Consider the following 22,611-nt stretch of genomic DNA (forward strand, 5'->3'; position numbering starts at 1 on the left):
ATCTGTTTCTGGCCTGGTTATACAAGATTTTATCCCCAAGCATATGCTTAAAACCTTCATGTCAGGATGCCTGAGCGGTCTAAGGCGATGCGTTCAGGTCGCAGTCTCCCCTTGAGGCATGGGTTCTAATCCCACTTCTGACAAACCTAACCTTTGGCTGCGGGCTCAAGCTAGAGTCTTTAACCCTCTGGCAAGTTTATCCAGAAATGCAGTAATGTTGACAAAGCACTGCAATTCAGTTCATGCTAGAATTAACCAAACATTAAAGTAACACTGACCTGCAGTAAATGACCTTTAAAGTAACACTTTAGTGCAATGTATGGGATTCTATGGCACTTGGAATTTCAAGTCATGACATTTCAGAAAAAAATGGACATGTTAATTGAATCAACTGAATTTCACGAAATAACATGTTGTGATGTTTACCGGAAGAAGATGTAGTAGAATTTCATGGCAAGGATTCTTGGAAATTTCTTGGAATGAAATGTCATGGGTTTGGGGGCATGGGGTGGAGTGTCATGACACAAGATTCAAGGAATGTCATGTAAAACATTACATTACATTAGCATTAGCATTAACAAGACATTCCATTAGAATGAAAGAATGATATAAGCCTTAAGAAAACATTGTAACAACTGTCTAGTAAACAGGAGATCATGGATTCGAATCCCAGCAGTGCCTATGCCACAGGATGTGGGCACCGCTCACTTAATCTTTTACATATGTAAATCTTTGCATGCTGAACAGTGTGCATCTGCACAAAATGTGGAAATCTAAGAAGTGATGTGCATGCAATAGCGTCTTAAAGCTTGTCTTTTGTGGCTCTGTGGCGCAATGGATAGCGCATTGGATTTCTCGATTGTGAATGGAGGTATTCAAAGGTTGTGGGTTCGAGTCCCACCAGAGTCGTGCATACCCTCTTTTGCTCAGATGTCTTTGTGTTGGACAAGCATATGCTTAAAACTTGAATCCACAAACTACTTCAGAAGCATACCCTTCACGTTCTGCTTATTTCCCTTATTGGACACACCCAACTCAGATCACAGAGTACTCTACTAATTAACTTAAGTCACCTATTTAAATAAGAATAGGTTGAAATCCACTGGCCTAGGCCAAAATCTGCAACAACCTATTGTTGGCCACCTACCTAGAAAAAAAAGAAGAAAAAAAACACGCTTTCCATTTCTCCAAGCTGAAACAGCATTTAGATGTATCGTACCTGGAGGTTCCCGAAACATTTGAGACACGAGTACTGAGAGTTTCGATCCAGAAATAAATGGCTTGAGATATTCCCTTGTCCCTCAACAGAAGCCTGCACACCTTTCAGGTTTTGGAAATAATCCTGTAACTTCAAAGGGACCTATTCATGATGTAATCAGCTATTCTCCTGACATGCTACCTCTTTTAGACTTTGTATACAAAAGCATCGAACCAGTGACAGTAACTGTTGCTGTGGCTTAGTTGGTCAAAGCGCCTGTTTAGTAAACAGGAGATCCTGGGTTCAAATGCCAGCAGTGCCTAATCTGTGGCTTTTAAGATTAGTCATTCAACCTTCTCTGATGTGAAAGTCTTGGCAGGAAAGACAATCTGGACTTCTCGGTTGCAAATGAAGGTTTTAAAAAGGTTGGCGTTTTTTGGGTCCCACCAGAGTCACGAATGGTGTCCCTTTGCACAGACGTCTTTACCAGACTGACATTTGCTTAAAGCTGGGGTTTTCCAACTTTTTCAGAAGCCTACGCAACACATTTTTCTTCTTTTCCTTATTGAGCACACCCAAGTCAGATCGTCGAGTACGTTACTTATCAATCAATTATTTGATTCACCTGTATTAAATGAGAGAGATAATAAAAAATATATATATGTGGTGCAGATGCGCTTCAAGAATGGTTTGCAAGCTCCTGGCTTAGGCCTGAAATCTGCTACTACCGATTGATATGGTCAAGCCTATGGATATTTGTAGAAACAAAGTCTTTACATATATGAAGAATGATACATGGATATCTTTCTGGATTTTGCCCTTTCATATCAGAAGAAGGCTCAGGAAACATTTTAGGCATGACTATCGAGAGTGTAGAGCCAAAATTAAATGAGTTCAGACATTCCCTTGAGGTGTGAAAGGCCTTCGTGTTTTGGAAACAATCCTCTTACCTCTAAGGGACCTCGTTCATGACGTGATCAGCTGTTTTCCTGATGTGGTACCTCTTTTAGACTTGTTTTACCAACAAATTTCACAGTATCTGGCGCTGTGGCTTAGCTGGTCAAAGCGCCTGTCTCGTAAACAGGAGATCCTGGGTCCAAATCCCAGCAGTGCCTTTGGCACAGGATATGGGAGTGCTTAACCTTTTCACATATGAAAGTCTTTGCATGACGAACTGTGTTTTCCTGCACAAAACTGGAAAAACTAAGAAGTGCTGCGCATGCAATACTTCCCTGAAGTGTGTCATTTTATGGTACAATGGATAGAACTTTGGACTTCTAGGATGCGAATGGAGAAATTCCCTGGTTGTGGTTTTGAGTCCCACCAGAATAGTCAGTGGCCTCTTTTGCTCTGATGTCTCTGTGAGTCAGACATATGTTTAAAACTGGGGTCCACAAACTACTTCAGAAGCCTACCCTTCACATTCTGCTCATCTCCCTTATTGGACACACCCACGTCAGATCATTGAGTACTCTACTAAGTAGCTCAATTAACCCTTTTGAAATAAGGAAGATAACGAAAATGTATAGCGTCTGGGAGGTTTCGAGAATGGTTTGAAAACCACTGGCTTAGGCCAGAATCTGCTACTTCCTATTGTTGAGATCCAGCCTCTGGATGTATTCAAAACAGTCTTTACTACGGTGGCCGAGAAGGGTCACAACACATACAAACCCCACAACAACTACATATTCAGAAAACACATACAAATTCAGAAAACACATGCAAACAACGCCACAACAACTACATATTCAGAAAACACATACAAATTCAGAAAACACATACAAATTCAGAAAACACATGCAAATTCAGAAAACAACTTTGTCGATTTCACATTCGCTGCAAATATTCGCAGCACGAGCAAATAGGGAAACGAACTGCAAACTGCAAAAACACAACGGAAATGTTTCCGGGGGGGCCATAATCAGTGACGGACCCGCATCCATCCGGTTGTCTTAGCGCTATTTTTTGAATGTGTGCTGTGCTTTTGTTGTCTCAAGAGGTAAGTGTTTCTCTTTCATTATGACAGACTTGTCGATGTGCTCTGATACCGAAGTGGTTTTGTGTGTTTTTAACATATTAAGTTATTGTCCCCATAACGTATTAGTCTGCCAACGTTGTTAGCTGGAAACTAAGTTAGCTGGCTAGCTCGCGTCTGGCCATTAAATAGATTGTTCTGTCCGTATTGTGCCGAGCAACTGGGGTACGCTCCCAAGTTTTGCACGTCGTGTGGTCTGAACGTGGGGTTCCTTACGGAGGGTCAGCCTACAGGTAACATCCCCTTACTGTGTTCCTATTTATAAATTTATCAACCCCATTAAAGCATATTAGTTTTTATAATTAATCTTTCTGTGTGTGTGTGTGTGTGTGTGTGTGTGTGTGTGTGTGTGTGTGTGTGTGTGTGTGTGTGTGTGTGTGTGTGTGTGTGTGTGTGTGTGTTGTGTCGGTCCAGAGGATGACCTAATACGTGCTTACTTTAGAAAGGACCACTCCAACGACGTTATTCGCGATTTTTTGGAGTCAAAGCATGGTATTGTAATGAGCCTGAAAACTCTAAAAAAGAAGGCTGAAACGGCTAAATCTAAGTCGGAGTGCAAATTACAGTCCACTGGAGACTGTGAATGCTGCCATCACTAGTGAATTGAACGGCTCAGGACAGCTGTTGGGCTACAGGGCTATGTGGCAGACCCTGAGACAGAAGCATTCACTGACAGTGAAACAAGACGATGTCATGCAAGCCCTCAGATTATTAAATCCAACAGGAGTATCTCTCCGTCATAGGCGCAGGTTTGTTAGGCGATCCTATTGCTCTGCAGGACCCAATCAGGTGTGGCACGTGGATGGCTATGACAAGCTCAAGCCCTTTGGGATTGCCATCAGTGGCTGCATCGATGGGTATTCAAGGCGGGTTATGTGGCTCAGTAGTGGCAGCACCAACAACGACCCTGCAGTAATAGCTCACCATTACCTGCAGTGTGTTTCGAGCTGTGGCCTTCCGGCTCGTCTTAGGACAGACTGTGGGACAGAAAATGGAGACATGGCTGCCATCCACTGTTCTTTAAGAGAGGACCACACCGATGACTTTGCAGGTTCTCTCAGCCACATGTATGGCACTTCAACTGCCAATCAAAGGATTGAAAGTTGGTGGTCCTTTTTCAGGAAACAGAGGTACGTTTAACAATACTGTTACTCACATATTTTTCAATACTGTTTCATATTTCTGTAATCTTTTCGTAATATTATGCTGGGTTGGCACCATACAATGCTGACTTTGAAAATGTAGGCTTATTTATATGAGCGTCATACATGGATCAGGCTGTGTACTGCCGATTGTGCAATAGTTATGATAAGTAAAAGGATTAGTGTGCATGGTTGACTGTTTCAAATTGTAATAAGTCAAATGGTGAATGCAGTGCAGAATGTTGTTTTCCAAGACTGTCACATAATTTAAGTATTTGTATTAGAAACATTTATACAAAACTAAAATCACTGTACTCCATTATTAGGACACAGTTCTGGATGGATTTATTCAGTGACCTGAGAGAGAGACACTACTTCAATGGCACCCATGAACACAAGTGCCTTGTACGGTATGTGTTCCTGGTCATCTTTCAGAAAGAGCTTGATGAACACCGAGAGCTTTGGAATAACCATACCATCAGACCCGTCCGGCAGTCTCTCTGTCCATCTGGGAAACCTGATACCATTTACAACCTGCCTCACAGGTTTGTATGTAACACCTGTATTGTCATTTTCAATAAATGTTTGGTTGGTTTCCCTTTGCGATTTAAACACTATTCAAATGAGTTCACTGTTGTGCTTTCTGTGCGGCCTTAGGTTTGGTGGAAGGGATTGTGGATTCCCAGTGGATCCCCAAGTGTTACAGGAGTTCAAAGACCTTCTGCCACCCACAAACAGTTTGTGTGGAGATGCTAACCTCCAAGCATATTTTGCCAACTTGGAGAGACAGAGCCAGCTCGCTCCACCCATCAACTGGCCAGCTGCTGTTGACAACTACATTAGACTTAAGGAAATGGCTGGTCTTTGAGAGAGAGAACTAACAGACGTGTAGGCAGTTTATTTTCTTTCAGACAGCATTGCCTCCAGTGTGGTGTACTGATATGGACACCTTAAATTAAAGGTTAAATTAAAAGCAAAGATATTAATCGATTGCAATGACTTCCCTTACTTTTTCCACCATCACAATGTATGCTTTTGGTGTTAACAGTGTTGATAAATACGGTATGCTGAAGCTAATGGTGACTTTCATGCTAGATCGGTAACATTTCATGACCAATTTATGCAACAACAAATAAACTTCATTCTGATGGCTCTTGCAAAATGTTTCAGAATAGACAAACTTACATTTTCTTATAAAAATTATTTTATTTCTTTTAACTGTTAAAATACTGACAAACAGTAAAGTGCGAACAGTAACAGCAATGTAAATCTGTCACGGAAAGTTTCCAAATAGAGAAACTTGCACCTTTTCTTATACAAAAAATCATTGGACTTCTGTAAACCATGTAACCATACAAATAGTAAAGTGCGAACAGTAACAGCAATGTAAATCTGCCATGAAAAGTTTCCAAATAGAGAAACTTGCACCTTTTCTTATAAAAAAAAAATGGATTTCTGTAAACAATGTAACAGTGCAAAGTGCAATGCAAACAGTAAAAACAATAATGCAAATTTGCCACTGATAATTAATTTCTGATTGACACCTCAATGGAGCCCAAATCCTGGAGCGTTCTTGATTCCATAATTCATGGCTTCCTCAAAGATTTCATATGAGGGTAAGATCGGGAGTTTTAATGTGTTCGCGCAGACATTAGCCTCAGGAAACCTTGAGTGTTTCTGGAATGTGAGTTGAGGCTGTGGTATTAATTTTGCTGCTGGGATTTCTTTCAGGCCTGTGGCGAACATCAGAATGTCCTGCAAGGACATCCCTGACCCTTCCTCTGTGGGGGTTGGGAGTAAAGAAACACATTGAGATTTATCATCCATTTGTGAACTTCACTTCAAACAACATACAGAAAATTATACCTTTTACAGGGATTAAGTAGTCCAGCCAGTAGCCAAGCACTCTCTCCTCCTCATGGCGATTTGAGCTACCAGTTGGGCTCATTTCTGGACGGAACAGTGACTCTACACTCTCGGCTGTCAGGTCTTCCGCACTGTAACACATGTAGGGCAGGAAAATTGGGGGATGCTGTTCCAGAGCGTTGAAAAAGTTGAGGGTAGCCAGGCCATCCTTGAACCTATTACCGGGTTGGGTTGTGGGTGAGGGGAAGAGGCAGATCATGGTAAGTTCTTAATGCTATTGCCAGTAGGACTCACATTTGTTAGACACTCATTTGAGTTTCATTCAAATTCTCGTTTGAATTCTTACAAAGTAGTCAGAGTGACCTACCTCTGGAAGGAAACATGGTTGCGGTAGGTGAAGTACCACTGGATGTAACTATCCACAACTTTTTCCTTATCCTCCAGTGTCCTCAGGCATTATAGCATCCTGCTGTCTGAAGCATGCTGGAGTGCTTATCTGCGAGTTCCACGAGTTCTTCCAGTGTCCTAGCATTCTTAATCTAGAGTAAAATAAAAACACTGTCTGTACACTCTAAAAAATGTTGGGTTATTTTGTGTACCCAATAACATTTCTTCTGGTGAGAAAATCCTGCACAACAGCTCTGTACTTTCATGTCAAGTTATAATATTTTGTCTATGATATAATGCACTTGTTTAAAGATTAATCCATTGTTCTTTCTGTTTTATGTAAAGACACTCTTGGAGATGTTGCTTTAAAAACCCTGCCAGCTATCCTTCCTCCATTGCCACACAAAACAGGCTGCAAGATGGTTCGGCCCTCTTACCATGAGGCAAAACAAGCATTTGTTGATTTACAGCCTGTAGGTACATCATTTATGACAACACATTTGGGGTAATATTTGATCCATTTGTGCATATTTACCATTTAAAATTTCTATTTAAAGGTTGGAACAAACATCATCAAGTATTTGGAGGAGGAGGAGCAACGGAGGCAATTCCCTCATGTCCTGCAGCTTGGGGAAAAATTCAACTGCTCACAAGCCTTCGTCATTTTGGGAGGAGCGGCACTAGAGCAAGACAGCCTTTTACAAGCTGTGGATACATGCTTTAAATTATTTTATGTTTTAGACATTGAGTATCCAACGCCTGCGGCAGCTGTTTGGCAGTTGCTACAACACACAATATTTCACGAGTTCACACTTACATACAATTAAAGGGAATAAAGTATAATGCGTATTTGGCGTGCTGTACGGGGGGAGGGCTCCGAGCTCAGAATTCGGCCCGAACCCAGAGTACTCCCCCCTGTATGTAAAGTGGTTTAGGACTAGAAGAGTGGAGAAGGGGTGGTGGAGGGACGCTGCTAAACTGTCAGAGAAATGAGGTGAGACTGCTGAGTCTATATATACACGTTTTAATCATGATTGCTGAGTGCTCTCCACCCGTGTTAATTATCTGAACGTGCTTCTCCCGAACTTTGTTAATAAAACATCATATTCTGTGCCAGGAGGAGTTCCATCAACTCATTGTCGCCTACTTAGGCAGTTTATAATTGGATAAGCTGGACAAGCTTTGGTTTGTTTTGTTTGTGTATTTGTATTCCATGTTTCTTAGAACTTAAAACATAATTGTAATTAAATTAATTTTAGCATTCTGTGGCAGGAGCTGTTCCCTCAACACACTGTCGCCTTATGAGGCAGTTTATAATTGCATTACTTCTATTTATTTATTTATTTATTTATTTATTGAAAGAATTTCTTATTTTAAGGAAGTAAATGAAAGCAATTGCAAACAATAACTTAATGAAAATGTTTACAACTTGTAATGTTTACAACTGTTTATTTGTGTTTTTGTGATCCATGTTTCTTAGAACTTAAAACATAACTCTAAATTAATTAATTTTAACATTAATATTCTGTGCCTGGAGGTGTTCCCTTCAACACGTTGCCTTATGAGGCAGTTTATAATTGCATTACTTTTTTTTATTTTATTTATTGAAACACTTGCAACAATAACTTTTGAATGCAATGTCTAATTGGATGTAAATAAAGCATTGTTAATATACTTAAGTTGTGAGTGAGTGAGTTATTTTCATGGAAATAATAGTAATTATAATTAATATTAATAATAGTTTGATTAAAGCATTTTGGCCAAATAACCCAACAGATTCGTTTTTTGCAACCCAATTTATTGGGTAAAACTAGTTACCTAATTTATTGGGTTAAAATAACCCAACGATAGGTCGGTGCTACATCAACCCACCATTGGGTTAGCTGTTGGGTCGATTTTAACCCAACTTTTTTAAGTGAGTATTGGTTGGAATTTAGACTACATATTAGTGACAAAGCATGGAAGTCACTGGTTTTATTCCAATATCACACTGGTTTTTCAAGCTACTGGGGTGTCCAAATTGTTGATTGTTCATCAAAATATAAAAAAAAAAAATTCTTGAATATTCTTAGAAACACATAATTACAATTACCTCAAGGAGAACATTCCTGACTTCAGTATCAGGTATATCCTCAATTGGTGCCTCAATGGTCTTAACTTTACCAACCAGGTACTGGTAGAAGCTTGGGGAAAAGCATCGAGGCCCTGGACCACCATGTACAATGGAGACAGCAACCATTCTTCCAACATGGAAATACTCATCACCTTCTGCAGCTAACAATGGCAATGTTCCACGGTTAGTTCAAATTGATTTATAATACTGTCAAAATGTGACAAAAAGTGAATTACCTTTGCTATCAAATGACAGGTATTTGCCATCTTCTTTGCCTTCAAAAAATCGACTGGTTTTAATGGCGTCCATCAAGAGTGTCAGAAATTCCCGTGTAGGCCCTCCTGTGTCCACAGCCTCCTCTGTTTGCCCGATTTCATCAGTGAATTTGACCAAAAGGCTACAGGTGGGGTCAAATGAGGAACGTTTGAATCCCCTCAGAGCACTATCCCAGACATTAGCACGGTTTATATTTAACCTGCTACAGCTTTTTGTGTTAATGTTGTATGACAGATTTGACAGAACGTCTGCAGCCGTCAGTCCAATATCTGCGTCTCTGCAACACAAGAAAGAGAAAAATTAACACTGCCTTTTATTTGGATAATTAAAATATAAATCTTTTATGGTCCCATTACAGTGAGAACACCATATGTGTGTGATGAAATGTGATGGGCATAAGCATGAAGCACACATTGCAAGCTTTCAATAATTTCTGCCAGATTTTGTTTCGGTTTAGGGGTAAGTAAAAAAATATATACAATTTGAATATTTGCTTTAATAATTGTATGGCAACAGAAACCAGGTAAAATGCCAAATGTAGCTTGAACTATGTAATATATCTGGGGAAACAAACAAAAAAAACAACAACAAAGGTTGACAGCATTATTTCTATCAAAGTACCTGTCTTCCTCCTGAAAATTGTCTACGTCCTCAACATCAGAGCAACTGCTGTCAATGACAACTGGTGCATAGATCTTGGTATATGTGCTGTGGATTAAAGGAACAATGAAATACTAAAACAAGATGGTTGTGAAATTACAGTAAAAAGTGTTATACTTGGTACTGTAATGCATTACATTCAGCAGTCAATATTTCATGCTAAACCCAGAGCCAAAAGTATTAGTGCAATGAACGAACAATTTGAATCCATTGTGACTTACTTGTAGAAGTCACATGATGTGGTGTTTTTGGGTCCTGGTCCTGCTCCATTGGCCTGTTTATGAAAGTAGAGATAACACCAAACAAATTAACAATAATTACATCATTAACATAAACTTAATAACATTACACAATAATACATACTTGCCCATCAGATGGCCTGGACACTGTTGGTGGACATTGTTTTGGTAAACTAAAACAAACAAATAATTTGAATAATTTAATTTAAATCATAATATAGATATTTGTTAATATGATTTAAAGAGCACAACATGCTCGATCTATTCCTTCTCGCAATTGAAAGAAAAAATAAATGAATGCTGTGAAATACGTGGATAATCAAAAACCACAAGCACAGGTCTCAAATTAGCGGGAGAAACTTACATTTTCAGTGGAAGGCTAGCAAATGCCTCATCATCGGATTCTGAAGAGGAGTCATCTCCATGACCTTGGAAAGAGAAAATGATGCATCATTATTAGGCTAGGTATAATATATGGCAATTTTACAACCAGCTCAAATTAAATTAAGAACTCACTTAATTACCAACCATTATCAATTATTATTATTATTATTTTACATACATGTACTTCAATACTTACCCGAATCCTGAAGGGGGCAGATGTACAGTACGATCCTCTGGTAAGACTTTCCAATGGCCTCTTTATAATGTTCAAGGACAAAGGGTTTGTCTGTGCCTGGTATATTTTGTACCTGAGAGCCATCAGGATATACCAGGACATATTCTCCATCGTACATCATGTCTTGATTAAAATCTCGCTGTTTTTTTATAGCAGGTGGCAAAATTTGTTTTGATGACCACAGGGGTTCAACATTTAATGGCAAAGTTTTCCCTCTTATAGGTTTTAACCCATATTTTGTTCTGGTCATTATGCCAATTGAAATCTACAGAAATAAGAAAAGAAGAAAAACAAACATGTTTAAGACTGTGTGTACTGTGTAATAGTCACATTGTGACCTAAACCTCCATATTAGTTTACCTTGACCATAATGTTTGGTTTCTTTTTAGCCTTTGAAAAGGTCCTCCTCTCAGCCTCTTTAACTTCCCTGAACCTCATGAATTGACCTGCTCTTCCTTGGATACTTGTCTCATTCACTAACACACACACACACACACTGATTCATTATAGCTATGCTTTGTGATTGGTTGATAAATTGCCACCTTTCTGACAGCTAAAACCATGGGACAATTCAATGCAGCACAGTAACGTTAAAATGGGAGCACAGTAAGGGGATATTACCTGTAGGCCCACGGCCTAGGCTTGATGACGTGGATGGACACACCGTAAGGAACCCCACGTTCAGACCACACGACGGGCAAAACTTGGGAGCGTCCCCCAGTTGCTCGGCACAATACGGACAGAACATTTCAAACTAAAAATTAAATAAATAGTTCAGATATCAGGACAACATTGTACAAACGCCAGTAATGCATCTATTTAATGGCCAGACGCGAGCTAGCCAGCTAACTTAGTTTCCAGCTAACAACGTTGGCAGACTAATACGTTATGGGGACAATAACTTAATATGTTAAAAACACACAAAACCACTTCGGTATCAGAGCACATCGACAAGTCTGTCATAATGAAAGAGAAACACTTACCTCTTGAGACAAGAAAAGCACAGCACACATTCAAAAAATAGCGCTAAGACAACCGGATGGATGCGGGTCCGTCACTGATTATGGCCCCCCCGGAAACATTTCCGTTGTGTTTTTGCAGTTTGCAGTTTGTTTCCCTATTTGCTCGTGCTGCGAATATTTGCAGCGAATGTGAAATCGACAAAGTTGTTTTCTGAATTTGCATGTGTTTTCTGAATTTGTATGTGTTTTCTGAATTTGTATGTGTTTTCTGAATATGTAGTTGTTGTGGCGTTGTTTGCATGTGTTTTCTGAATTTGTATGTGTTTTCTGAATATGTAGTTGTTGTGGGGTTTGTATGTGTTGTGACCCTTCTCGGCCACCGTACTTTACAAATATGAATATATAATTCATGAAAATCTTTCTGGATTTTGTCTTTCAGATCAGCTGAAAGCATAGCAGAGATTGCTTTCCATTTCTCCCAGCTGAGACAGAATTTAGATGTATTGTAACTGGAGGTTCCAAAAACATTTCAGACACAAGTATTGAGAGTTTCAGATATTCCCTCTTTCTTCAACAGAGCCCTGAATGCCCCCCGGGTTTTGGAAATAATCCCCTAACCTCTTTCATGATGTAATCAGCTATTTTCCTGACCTGCTACCTCTTTTAGACTTTTTATGCCAACACATTGTAGAAGGTTCAGCAAGTGGCGCTGTGGCTTAGTTTGTCAAAGTGCCTGTCTTGTAAACAGGAGATCCTGGGTTCGAATCCCAGCAGTGCCTATGCCACAGGATGTGGGCACCGCTCACTTAATCTTTTACATATGTAAATCTTTGCATGCTGAACAGTGTGCATCTGCACAAAATGTGGAAATCTAAGAAGTGATGTGCATGCAATAGCGTCTTAAAGTTTGTCTTTTGTGGCTCTGTGGCACAATGGAACAGAAGCCTGCACACCTTTCAGGTTTTGGAAATAATCCTGTAACTTCAAAGGGACCTATTCATGATGTAATCAGCTATTCTCCTGACATGCTACCTCTTTTAGACTTTGTATACAAAAGCATCGAACCAGAGGCAGTAACTTTTGTGTGGCTTAGTTGGTTAAAGCGCCTGTCTAGTAAACAGGAGATCCTGGGTTCGAATCCCAGCAGTGTCTTATCTGTGGCTTCTAAGAGTAGTCATTCAATCATCTCTGATGTGAAAGTCTTGGCAGGAAAGACAATCTGGTCTTTTCGGTTGCAAATTAAGGTTTTAAAAAGTGTCCCTTTTTTGGGTCCCACCAGAGTCACGAATGGTGTCCCTTTGCACAGACGTCTTTACCAGACTGACATTTGCTTAAAGCTGGAGTTTTCCAACTTTTTCAGAAGCCTACGCAGCACATTTTTCTTCTTTTCCTTATTGAGCACACCCAAGTCAGATCGTCCAGTACGTTACTTATCAATCAATTATTTGATTCACCTGTATTAAATGAGAGAGATAATAAAAAAAATATATATATGTGGTGCAGATGCGCTTCAAGAATGGTTTGCAAGTTCCTGGCTTAGGCCTGAAATCTGCTACTACCGATTGATATGGTCAAGCCTATGGATATTTGTACAAACAAAGTCTTTACATATATGAAGAATAATACATGGATATCTTTCTGGATTTTGCCCTTTCATATCAGAAGAAGGCTCAGGAAACATTTTAGGCATGACTATCGAGAGTGTAGAGCCAAAATTAAATGAGTTCAGACATTCCCTTGAGGCGTGAAAGGCCCTCGTGTTTTGGAAACAATCCTCTTACCTCTAAGGGACCTCGTTCATGACGTGATCAGCTGTTTTCCTGATGTGGTACCTCTTTTAGACTTGTTTTACCAACAAATTTCACAGTATCTGGCGCTGTGGCTTAGCTGGTCAAAGCGCCTGTCTCGTAAACAGGAGATCCTGGGTCCAAATCCCAGCAGTGCCTTTGGCACAGGATATGGGAGTGCTTAACCTTTTCACATATGAAAGTCTTTGCATGACGAACTGTGTTTACCTGCACAAAACTGGAAAAACTAAGAAGTGCTGCGCATGCAACACTTCCCTGAAGTGTGTCATTTTATGGTACAATGGATAGAACTTTGGACTTCTAGGATGCGAATGGAGAAATTCCCTGGTTGTGAGTCCCACCAGAATAGTCAGTGGCCTCTTTTGCTCTGATGTCTCTGTGAGTCAGACATATGTTTAAAACTGGGGTCCACAAACTACTTCAGAAGCCTACCCTTCACATTCTGCTCATCTCCCTTATTGGACACACCCACGTCAGATCATAGAGTACTCTACTAAGTAGCTCAATTAACCCTTTTGAAATAAGGTAAATAACGAAAATGTATAGCGTCTGGGAGGTTTCGAGAATGGTTTGAAAACCACTGGCTTAGGCCAGAATCTGCTACTTCCTATTGTTGAGATCCAGCCTTTGGATGTATTCAAAACAGTCTTTACAAATATGAATATATAATTCATGAAAAGCTTTCTGGATTTTGTCTTTCAGATCAGCTGAAAGCATAGCAGTGATTGCTTTCCATTTCTCCTAGCTGAGACAGAGTTTAGATGTATTGTAACTGGAGGTTCCAAAAACCTTTCAGAAACACGTATTGAGATTTTCAGATATTCCCTCTTTCTTCAACAGAGCCCTGAATGCCCCTCGGGTTTTGGAAATAATCCCCTAACCTCTTTCATGATGTAATTAGCTATTTTCCTGACCTGCTACCTCTTTTAGACTTTTTATAGCAACACATTGTAGAAGGTTCAGCAAGTGGCGCTGTGGCTTAGTTGGTCAAAGCGCCTGTCTTGTAAACAGGAGATCCTGGGTTCGAATCCCAGCAGTGCCTATGCCACAGGATGTGGGCACCACTCACTTAATCTTTTACATATGTAAATCTTTGCATGCTGAACAGTGTGCATCTGCACAAAATGTGGAAATCTAAGAAGTGATGTGGATGCAATAGCGTCTTAAAGCTTGTCTTTTGTGGCTCTGTGGCGCAATGGATAGCGCATTGGACTTCTAGGTTGTGAATGGAGATATTCAAAGGTTGTGGGTTCGAGTCCCACCAGAGTCGTGCATACCCTCTATTGCTCAGATGTTTTGGAAACAATCCTCTTACCTCTAAGGGACCTCGTTCATGACGTGATCAGCTGTTTTCCTGATGTGGTACCTCTTTTAGACTTGTTTTACCAACAAATTTCACAGTATCTGGCGCTGTGGCTTAGCTGGTCAAAGCGCCTGTCTCGTAAACAGGAGATCCTGGGTTCAAATCCCAGCAGTGTCTTTGGCACAGGATATGGGAGTGCTTAACCTTTTCACATATGAAAGTCTTTGCATGACGAACTGTGTTTACCTGCACAAAACTGGAAAAACTAAGAAGTGCTGCGCATGCAACACTTCCCTGAAGTGTGTCATTTTATGGTACAATGGATACAACTTTGGACTTCTAGGATGCGAATGGAGAAATTCCCTGGTTGTGAGTCCCACCAGAATAGTCAGTGGCCTCTTTTGCTCTGATGTCTCTGTGAGTCAGACATATGCTTAAAACTTGAATCCACAAACTACTTCAGAAGCATACCCTTCACGTTCTGCTTATTTCCCTCTTTGGACACACCCAACTCAGATCACAGAGTACTCTACTAATTAACTTAAGTCACCTATTTAAAGAAGAATAGGTTGAAATCCACTGGCCTAGGCCAAAATCTGCAACAACCTATTGTTGGCCACCTACCTCGAAGAAAAAGAAGAAAAAAAAACACGCTTTCCATTTCACCAAGCTGAAACAGCATTTAGATGTATCGTAACTAGAGGTTCCCGAAACATTTGAGACACGAGTACTGAGAGTTTCGATCCAGAAATAAATGGCTTGAGATATTCCCTTGTCCCTCAACAGAAGCCTGCACACCTTTCAGGTTTTGGAAATAATCCTGTAACTTCAAAGGGACCTATTCATGATGTAATCAGCTATTCTCCTGACATGCTACCTCTTTTAGACTTTGTATACAAAAGCATCGAACCAGTGACAGTAACTGGCGCTGTGGCTTAGTTGGTCAAAGCGCCTGTCTAGTAAACAGGAGATCCTGGGTTCGAATCCCAGCAGTGCCTAATCTGTGGCTTCTAAGAGTAGTCATTTAACCTTCTCCTTCTCTGACGTGAAAGTCTTGGCAGGAAAGACAATCTGGACTTCTCGGTTGCAAATGAAGGTTTTAAAAAGGTTGTCGTTTTTTGGGTCCCACCAGAGTCACGAATGGTGTCCCTTTGCACAGACGTCTTTACCAGACTGACATTTGCTTAAAGCTGGGGTTTTCCAACTTTTTCAGAAGCCTACGCAACACATTTTTCTTCTTTTCCTTATTGAGCACACCCAAGTCAGATCGTCGAGTACGTTAATTATCAATCAATTATTTGATTCACCTGTATTAAATGAGAGAGATAATAAAATATATATATATATATATATGTGGTGCAGATGCGCTTCAAGAATGGTTTGCAAGCTCCTGGCTTAGGCCTGAAATCTGCTACTACCCATTGATATGGTCAAGCCTATGGATATTTGTACAAACAAAGTCTTTACATATATGAAGAATAATACATGGATAACTTTCTGGATTTTGCCATTTCATATCAGAAGAAGGCTCAGGAAACATTTTAGGCATGACTATCGAGAGTGTAGAGCCAAAATTAAATGAGTTCAGACATTCCCTTGAGGCGTGAAAGGCCCTCGTGTTTTGGAAACAATCCTCTTACCTCTAAGGGACCTCTTTCATGACGTGATCAGCTGTTTTCCTGATGTGCTACCTCTTTTAGACTTGTTTTACCAACAAATTTCACTGATCTGTGGCTTAGCTGGTCAAAGCGCCTGTCTCGTAAACAGGAGATCCTGGGTTCAAATCCCAGCAGTGCCTTTGGCACAGGATATGGGAGTGCTTAACCTTTTCACATATGAAAGTCTTTGCATGACGAACTGTGTTTACCTGCACAAAACTGGAAAAACTAAGAAGTGCTGCGCATGCAATACTTCCCTGAAGTGTGTCATTTTATGGTACAATGGATAGAACTTTGGACTTCTGGGATGCGAATGGAGAAATTCCCTGGTTGTGGTTTTGAGTCCCACCAGAATAGTCAGTGGCCTCTTTTGCTCTGATGTCTCTGTGAGTCAGACATATGTTTAAAACTGGGGTCCACAAACTACTTCAGAAGCCTACCCTTCACATTCTGCTCTTTTCCCTTATTGGACACACCCACGTCAGATCATAGAGTACTCTACTAAGTAGCTCAATTAACCCTTTTGAAATAAGGTAAATAACAAAAATGTATAGCGTCTGGGAGGTTTCGAGAATGTTTTGAAAACGACTGGCTTAGGCCAGAATCTGCTACTTCCTATTGTTGAGATCCAGCCTCTGGATGTATTCAAAACAGTCTTTACAAATATGAATATATAATTCATGAAAAGCTTTCTGGATTTTGTCTTTCAGATCAGCTGAAAGCATAGCAGAGATTGCTTTCCATTTCTCCTAGCTGAGACAGAGTTTAGATGTATTGTAACTGGAGGTTCCAAAAACATTTCAGAAACACGTATTGACAGTTTCAGATATTCCCTCTTTCTTCAACAGAGCCCTGAATGCCCCTCGGGTTTTGGAAATAATCCCCTAACCTCTTTCATGATGTAATCAGCTATTTTCCTGACCTGCTACCTCTTTTAGACTTTTTATAGCAACACATTGTAGAAGGTTCAGCAAGTGGCGCTGTGGCTTAGTTGGTTAAAGCGCCTGTCTAGTAAACAGGAGATCCTGGGTTCGAATCCCAGCAGTGCCTATGCCAGTGGATGTGGGCACCGCTCACTTAATCTTTTACATATGTAAATCTTTGCATGCTGAACAGTGTGCATCTGCACAAAATGTGGAAATCTAAGAAGTGATGTGCATGCAATAGCGTCTTAAAGTTTGTCTTTTGTGGCTCTGTGGCACAATGGAACAGAAGCCTGCACACCTTTCAGGTTTTGGAAATAATCCTGTAACTTCAAAGGGACCTATTCATGATGTAATCAGCTATTCTCCTGACATGCTACCTCTTTTAGACTTTGTATACAAAAGCATCGAACCAGAGGCAGTAACTTTTGTGTGGCTTAGTTGGTTAAAGCGCCTGTCTAGTAAACAGGAGATCCTGGGTTCGAATCCCAGCAGTGTCTTATCTGTGGCTTCTAAGAGTAGTCATTCAATCATCTCTGATGTGAAAGTCTTGGCAGGAAAGACAATCTTTTGCTCTGATGTCTCTGTGAGTCAGACATATGCTTAAAACTTGAATCCACAAACTACTTCAGAAGCATACCCTTCACGTTCTGCTTATTTCCCTTATTGGACACACCCAACTCAGATCACAGAGTACTCTACTAATTAACTTAAGTCACCTATTTAAATAAGAATAGGTTGAAATCCACTGGCCTAGGCCAAAATCTGCAACAACCTATTGTTGGCCACCTACCTAGAAAAAAAAGAAGAAAAAAAAACACGCTTTCCATTTCTCCAAGCTGAAACAGCATTTAGATGTATCGTAACTAGAGGTTCCCGAAACATTTGAGACACGAGTACTGAGAGTTTCGATCCAGAAATAAATGGCTTGAGATATTCCCTTGTCCCTTGAAGGAATACAAGTTTATTAAAAGGTTTAATCTAACTTCTAATACTATCATATATAAACTGAGAAAGTTCTGTTTGTTGAAGTTAGCATTTCAGGTTAGGATGGTAAATGATATCAGCTGTGAAACAGTTTCCAGCAAGAGAATCTGGCAAATCCTGTTTTCTCCATTGTAAGTTAAATGAGTCTGATCACTGAGACTTTCTTTAATGGCTCTGAGATGGCTCTTGGAACCAGAGTTCCTGGCCACTATCAGCATTTGAATAGTTATGCTGATTCCATTGGATTGGTAATGCCCTCAGAGTAGGGTGTGTTCGTACTACATTTGCATGCTTTGTTTGAATTTATCTCCACCTCCAGAAGTCCCTCCTCTTAAAATGCCTATAATATACCATGTAAAGTTACTTTAATTTAGACGATGTTGGAATGACTGCAGCTACCGACAAGCAATAAAGAACTTCTGCTTGGAAAACTTCCACCCTCTCCTGGTCTGAGCTTCTAACTTTTCTACAAAGAAAAAGATCACTACAGATGGTGCCGTGACCCGGATAGAATTAACTTCACCTGAATCCAGATTGGAATTCAAGCTCAAAGATCTGACTGCATTCCAGAGAGAATCTTACCTGAATACAGAACTGAAATCTCCACTCAACAAAGACTGAGTTCCAGAACTGAAATCTCCACTCAACAAAGACTGAGTTCCAGAACTGAAATCTCCACTCAACAAAGACTGAGTTCCAGAACTGACTCCTGAAACTTCAAAGCTCAACAAAGAACAAACTTTTTTTGGCTGAGTTCCAGACGGAATCCTTTCCGTACAAACAACGATTTGGTGAGTTTCACTCTATTCAAAGAACCACTGAAGACCAGTACAAATCTCTGCGCCGTCAGAGAACAGTTATCAGACAGCTGCAGTGTCTGGCTAACAAAGTTACCCTTTAAAAGTTTATTTTCAAGATGAAAGTATAGCCTCTACATTGCTAGAGAATGTATCCTCTAAAGTTAGGGAAGGTTAACATTACGTGTCAATATTGGTGAACCTCTGTTCAAACAGGGATGTGTTTATCCTCTTAAAGTTAGGAAGGTGAAAGATCCTTTGCATTTCCTTTTAGAGAAGATTAGCGTAACGTGCTAATATTTTCTGTGTTACCCTTTGCTCTGGGTAAGGAAGGTTAACTGTGTTATCGAGTGTAGCCTCTTTTGATCAGAGAAGATTTAGTGTTTTTGTTTGTTTTATCCTCTAAAAGTTAAGAAGGTGAAAGATCCTTTGCATTTTTCTTTTAGGGAAGATTAGCGTAACATGCTAATAGTTTGTGATGTGTTGGTAACAAGGAAGTTTAACAAGATTTGATCTGTGTTAACAAGTATACCCTCTGTTGATCAGAGAAGTTTATTTTTTGATTGTGTGGTAACAAAAGAAATCCACAAAATGGTTAGAAGAAATGCTAGGCTAGTTCCATCAACTGAGAAAAATTGACTAGCTAGCCCTTTATGGACAGACAGTGAGTTCAAGTCATTGTTAGGAGAGAAAATGGATTCCATAATGACTGAGTCAGTTAGATTGGATTTGACAAAGAAATTTGGTATTGATCCAGACAAAGTTTGGTCTATTGAAGAATGCAAGAAGGTGTTAGGTGCATGTATCAGAAAGAAAAACATGAAAGGCATAATCTGTTGCCATAGAGAATATAGCTTATCCATTGCACAAGAACAAACTAGGTGTATTGATAAATTAAAAGAACAGAACAAACAAATGCACACTAAGGTGGGCCATAACAAGGCCTCAACCAAATGTGACTCAGAAGACCAACAGTCAGATGAAACTTATCCTGACTGATAAGCCTGTAGATTCAGTAAAGGTATGTGTTGCAAGAAGATCTCAGGGAATTGAGGGAACTGAAAGTGTTCCTCCCAACTCTTCTGTTGTCCAAAACCAAACTGTTGCCAAAGCACTCGGACCTAGAGACATAGAAAGACTATCCCAAAGCTTACCTTCAGTACGCACAGATTTTTCTGATTTTAGAAGGGCATTGATCAGTAAAATGCGTCTTTACGACATGTCGTTGGCAGAAGTCACACAGCTGATGTCACAAATTCTAACTGAATCTGAATTCAACAGTTTTGAGTCTGCTGTTACTTCTGAACTACAACATGCCAGAAAAGATGAATTGAGAGAGGGAGTTTTGAAAGCGTTGAAGAACATTGTTGGACCCAGAATTGACTGGTCGAAGATCACTAGTTGTTTACAGAAGAAGGGTGAAACTGTTAGTGAGTACACTCAAAGATTTTGCCAGTCAGCAGCAGCGTACAGTGGTATAGCTGACACTTCAGAGAAGGTGTTAGAAGATAATGGTCCCCTAGTTCGCACATGGTTTGATGGTCTGTTGTCAGAACATAGAAAAGCATTGCCTTTCTTAGACTTAACATGGTCCACTAGAACCATACAAAACAACTTGGAGAGGTTAACTACTTGGGAAACAGATTCTGATGTCAAGGCAAGAGTAAAAATTGCAGCAGCATCCTTTAAGGTCAACACAGAGAATCAACAGAAACGCAAATGTCCTAAGAGAGAGGGCAGCAGTTGTTATTACTGTGGTAAACATGGACATTGGGGAAAGGAGTGTAGGAAAAACAAAAAGAACTTTAAACAAGTTAACAATGTTACTCAGCTCCTACTCAGTCTGCTTGCTACTCTGAAGCAGCCCGTCCCCTCGTCATTAAACTCGTTGGGCAGCTTGTTGATGTGTTAACCATTTGGGCTGTGAGTGCTTAATTTCCCCAGTAACTTTCAACAAAGATGAAAGACTTATTTTTGTTTAATAGAACAAAAGGAAAGTGACTGTCTCACCCTTCCTTTGGGGAACACCAAGTTAAGTAGACTCACAGCCTTAAATGTTATTTTACAGCACAGACCTTTCATCATTAAGTGTGTTAGGTCAGACTGTAAACGTAAAAAAAGCCCTCATGCAGTGTCCACAATAATGCCAAATATTGTCTTACAGCGTGCACCTGTCACAAATCCGTCCTCATGTATGCTGTCTGCTATGACTGAAGTTTTGTTAGAGGATGAAGGAGAAATTACTCACGATTGTGTTACGCTTACATATACACCTATGAGTGAAGTAAAAGAAAAAGGTAACAGACGAGCAGGTTATGCAGTAACGTCCACCACGGAAGTGTTAGCTTCAGGACGTCTTCCAGATCATTTTTCAGCTCAAGCTGCAGAACTAGTAGCCCTAACAAGAGCATGCACGCTAGCTTCAGGATCGGTTGCTAATATCTACACAGATTCCAGATATGCTTTTGGGGTAATTCATGATTTTGGTGTCAGGTTGAACGTGCAAACAGAACAATCAAAATCAGGCTAAGCAAAATGCATCAGGAAGGAGTACCATGGGTTGAAGCGTTGCCAGCAGTACTGTGTAGTATAAGAGCCTCACCTAACAGATCAGTAGGACTGAGCCCTCATGAGATTATTACTGGACGCCCAATGCAGATGCCAGGTGTGATTGATCTTAGAAATGCTGATGTACACATTGCCTCAGATGCCCTGATCACTTACTGTGAAAACCTCACAAAGGCAGTACAGAGTGCCAGAGAGAGAGTTGAGTCGTGTTGGCAGACTCCACCAGAAGGTGGACACACTATCATCCCAGGTCAATGGGTTATGATAAAGTCATTCAAAAACAAGCCATTAGAGCCTAAGTGGCACGGACCATATCAAGTGATGTTGATTACAGCTGCTGCAGTATTATGTCAGGGAAAGAAAACCTGGACTCATGTGTCACACTGTAAGGTTGTTCCTGCTCCAACAGGGATAGCATAGGACACGAACCAGTGGGGAGCCGAGGAAAGAACCGATTGCAACAGGCGTCGGTGGCCAACCCTTCGGTGAAGAATCCCTCATAGGCCTTCCCATCCATTAATCCATCCTCATCTCACTGCGTTCTTTAGGTGTCATAATTAAGAAATAGGGAAGAAGGAACAACAATAGCAGACTCGGAAAAGTTTACAACCCTAGTGTTTGAACAAATACTGCTCTCCTGTCTTTTGTTTTCTCTCTTCCTCTGTGCAGATAACACTTGATGGCTGAACCGAGACCCATATGCACCGACCTCCTCGTCTGCGTATGAAGACATAACCTCAAGAAACAACTAGACCCACTCCCGAGCCAACTATCACAAAAGGATAGAGAAAAGAAAAAGAAAAAATAAATACACAACGCAGAGACTACGAAACCTTCAGTCATACATCGACATGATCAAGATTGTCCTACTACTACACATCATGAAGATCGCACAAAGTCCGGACTCCAGAAACAACATATTCTTAGAGCTGATGAATATGTCACAAATGCCTTGTTTGCTGGAAAGAAAGTGTGCATGTCACATCCGAAGATGACTGCATTCCAGGACTCACTTGTGCACAAACATGGTGGTCCAACAAGACATTCTTGATCTTTCAGCAAAATTACAC

At 40.3% G+C, this 22,611-nt stretch overlaps 1 long non-coding RNA gene and 10 other non-coding genes across 11 annotated transcripts; 10 read left to right on the forward strand and 1 right to left on the reverse strand.

Moving 5' to 3' along the window:
• The first annotated feature begins 820 nt into the window (after positions 1-820).
• Positions 821-909, forward strand: trnar-ucu (transfer RNA arginine (anticodon UCU)). Its single transcript is given in 2 exon segments — positions 821-857; positions 874-909. It is a non-coding gene; the product is annotated as a tRNA-Arg (tRNA).
• A 537-nt stretch (positions 910-1,446) lies between these two features.
• On the forward strand, positions 1,447-1,520 carry trnat-agu (transfer RNA threonine (anticodon AGU)). The gene has a single exon. It is a non-coding gene; the product is annotated as a tRNA-Thr (tRNA).
• Positions 1,521-2,239: 719 nt separating this feature from the next.
• trnat-cgu (transfer RNA threonine (anticodon CGU)) lies at positions 2,240-2,313 on the forward strand. Its single transcript has one exon. It is a non-coding gene; the product is annotated as a tRNA-Thr (tRNA).
• An 8,385-nt stretch (positions 2,314-10,698) lies between these two features.
• Positions 10,699-11,298, reverse strand: LOC143747587 (uncharacterized). Its single transcript, XR_013206765.1, has 3 exons — positions 11,157-11,298; positions 10,896-11,011; positions 10,699-10,800 (listed from the first exon to the last, which is right to left on the reverse strand). It is a non-coding gene; the product is annotated as an uncharacterized LOC143747587 (long non-coding RNA).
• Positions 11,299-12,202: 904 nt separating this feature from the next.
• On the forward strand, positions 12,203-12,276 carry trnat-ugu (transfer RNA threonine (anticodon UGU)). The gene has a single exon. It is a non-coding gene; the product is annotated as a tRNA-Thr (tRNA).
• A 1,093-nt stretch (positions 12,277-13,369) lies between these two features.
• trnat-cgu (transfer RNA threonine (anticodon CGU)) lies at positions 13,370-13,443 on the forward strand. Its single transcript has one exon. It is a non-coding gene; the product is annotated as a tRNA-Thr (tRNA).
• An 830-nt stretch (positions 13,444-14,273) lies between these two features.
• Positions 14,274-14,347, forward strand: trnat-ugu (transfer RNA threonine (anticodon UGU)). The gene has a single exon. It is a non-coding gene; the product is annotated as a tRNA-Thr (tRNA).
• A 139-nt stretch (positions 14,348-14,486) lies between these two features.
• On the forward strand, positions 14,487-14,575 carry trnar-ucu (transfer RNA arginine (anticodon UCU)). Its single transcript is given in 2 exon segments — positions 14,487-14,523; positions 14,540-14,575. It is a non-coding gene; the product is annotated as a tRNA-Arg (tRNA).
• Positions 14,576-14,711: 136 nt separating this feature from the next.
• On the forward strand, positions 14,712-14,785 carry trnat-cgu (transfer RNA threonine (anticodon CGU)). The gene has a single exon. It is a non-coding gene; the product is annotated as a tRNA-Thr (tRNA).
• A 747-nt stretch (positions 14,786-15,532) lies between these two features.
• On the forward strand, positions 15,533-15,606 carry trnat-agu (transfer RNA threonine (anticodon AGU)). Its single transcript has one exon. It is a non-coding gene; the product is annotated as a tRNA-Thr (tRNA).
• A 1,636-nt stretch (positions 15,607-17,242) lies between these two features.
• trnat-agu (transfer RNA threonine (anticodon AGU)) lies at positions 17,243-17,316 on the forward strand. Its single transcript has one exon. It is a non-coding gene; the product is annotated as a tRNA-Thr (tRNA).
• The last annotated feature ends 5,295 nt before the right edge of the window (positions 17,317-22,611 follow it).

This window comes from Siphateles boraxobius, unplaced genomic scaffold (assembly GCF_051911475.1).
Source record: "Siphateles boraxobius isolate OS27281-9 unplaced genomic scaffold, OSU_SipBor_1 23, whole genome shotgun sequence".
In the NCBI taxonomy this organism is placed as follows: Eukaryota; Metazoa; Chordata; class Actinopteri; order Cypriniformes; family Leuciscidae; genus Siphateles; species Siphateles boraxobius.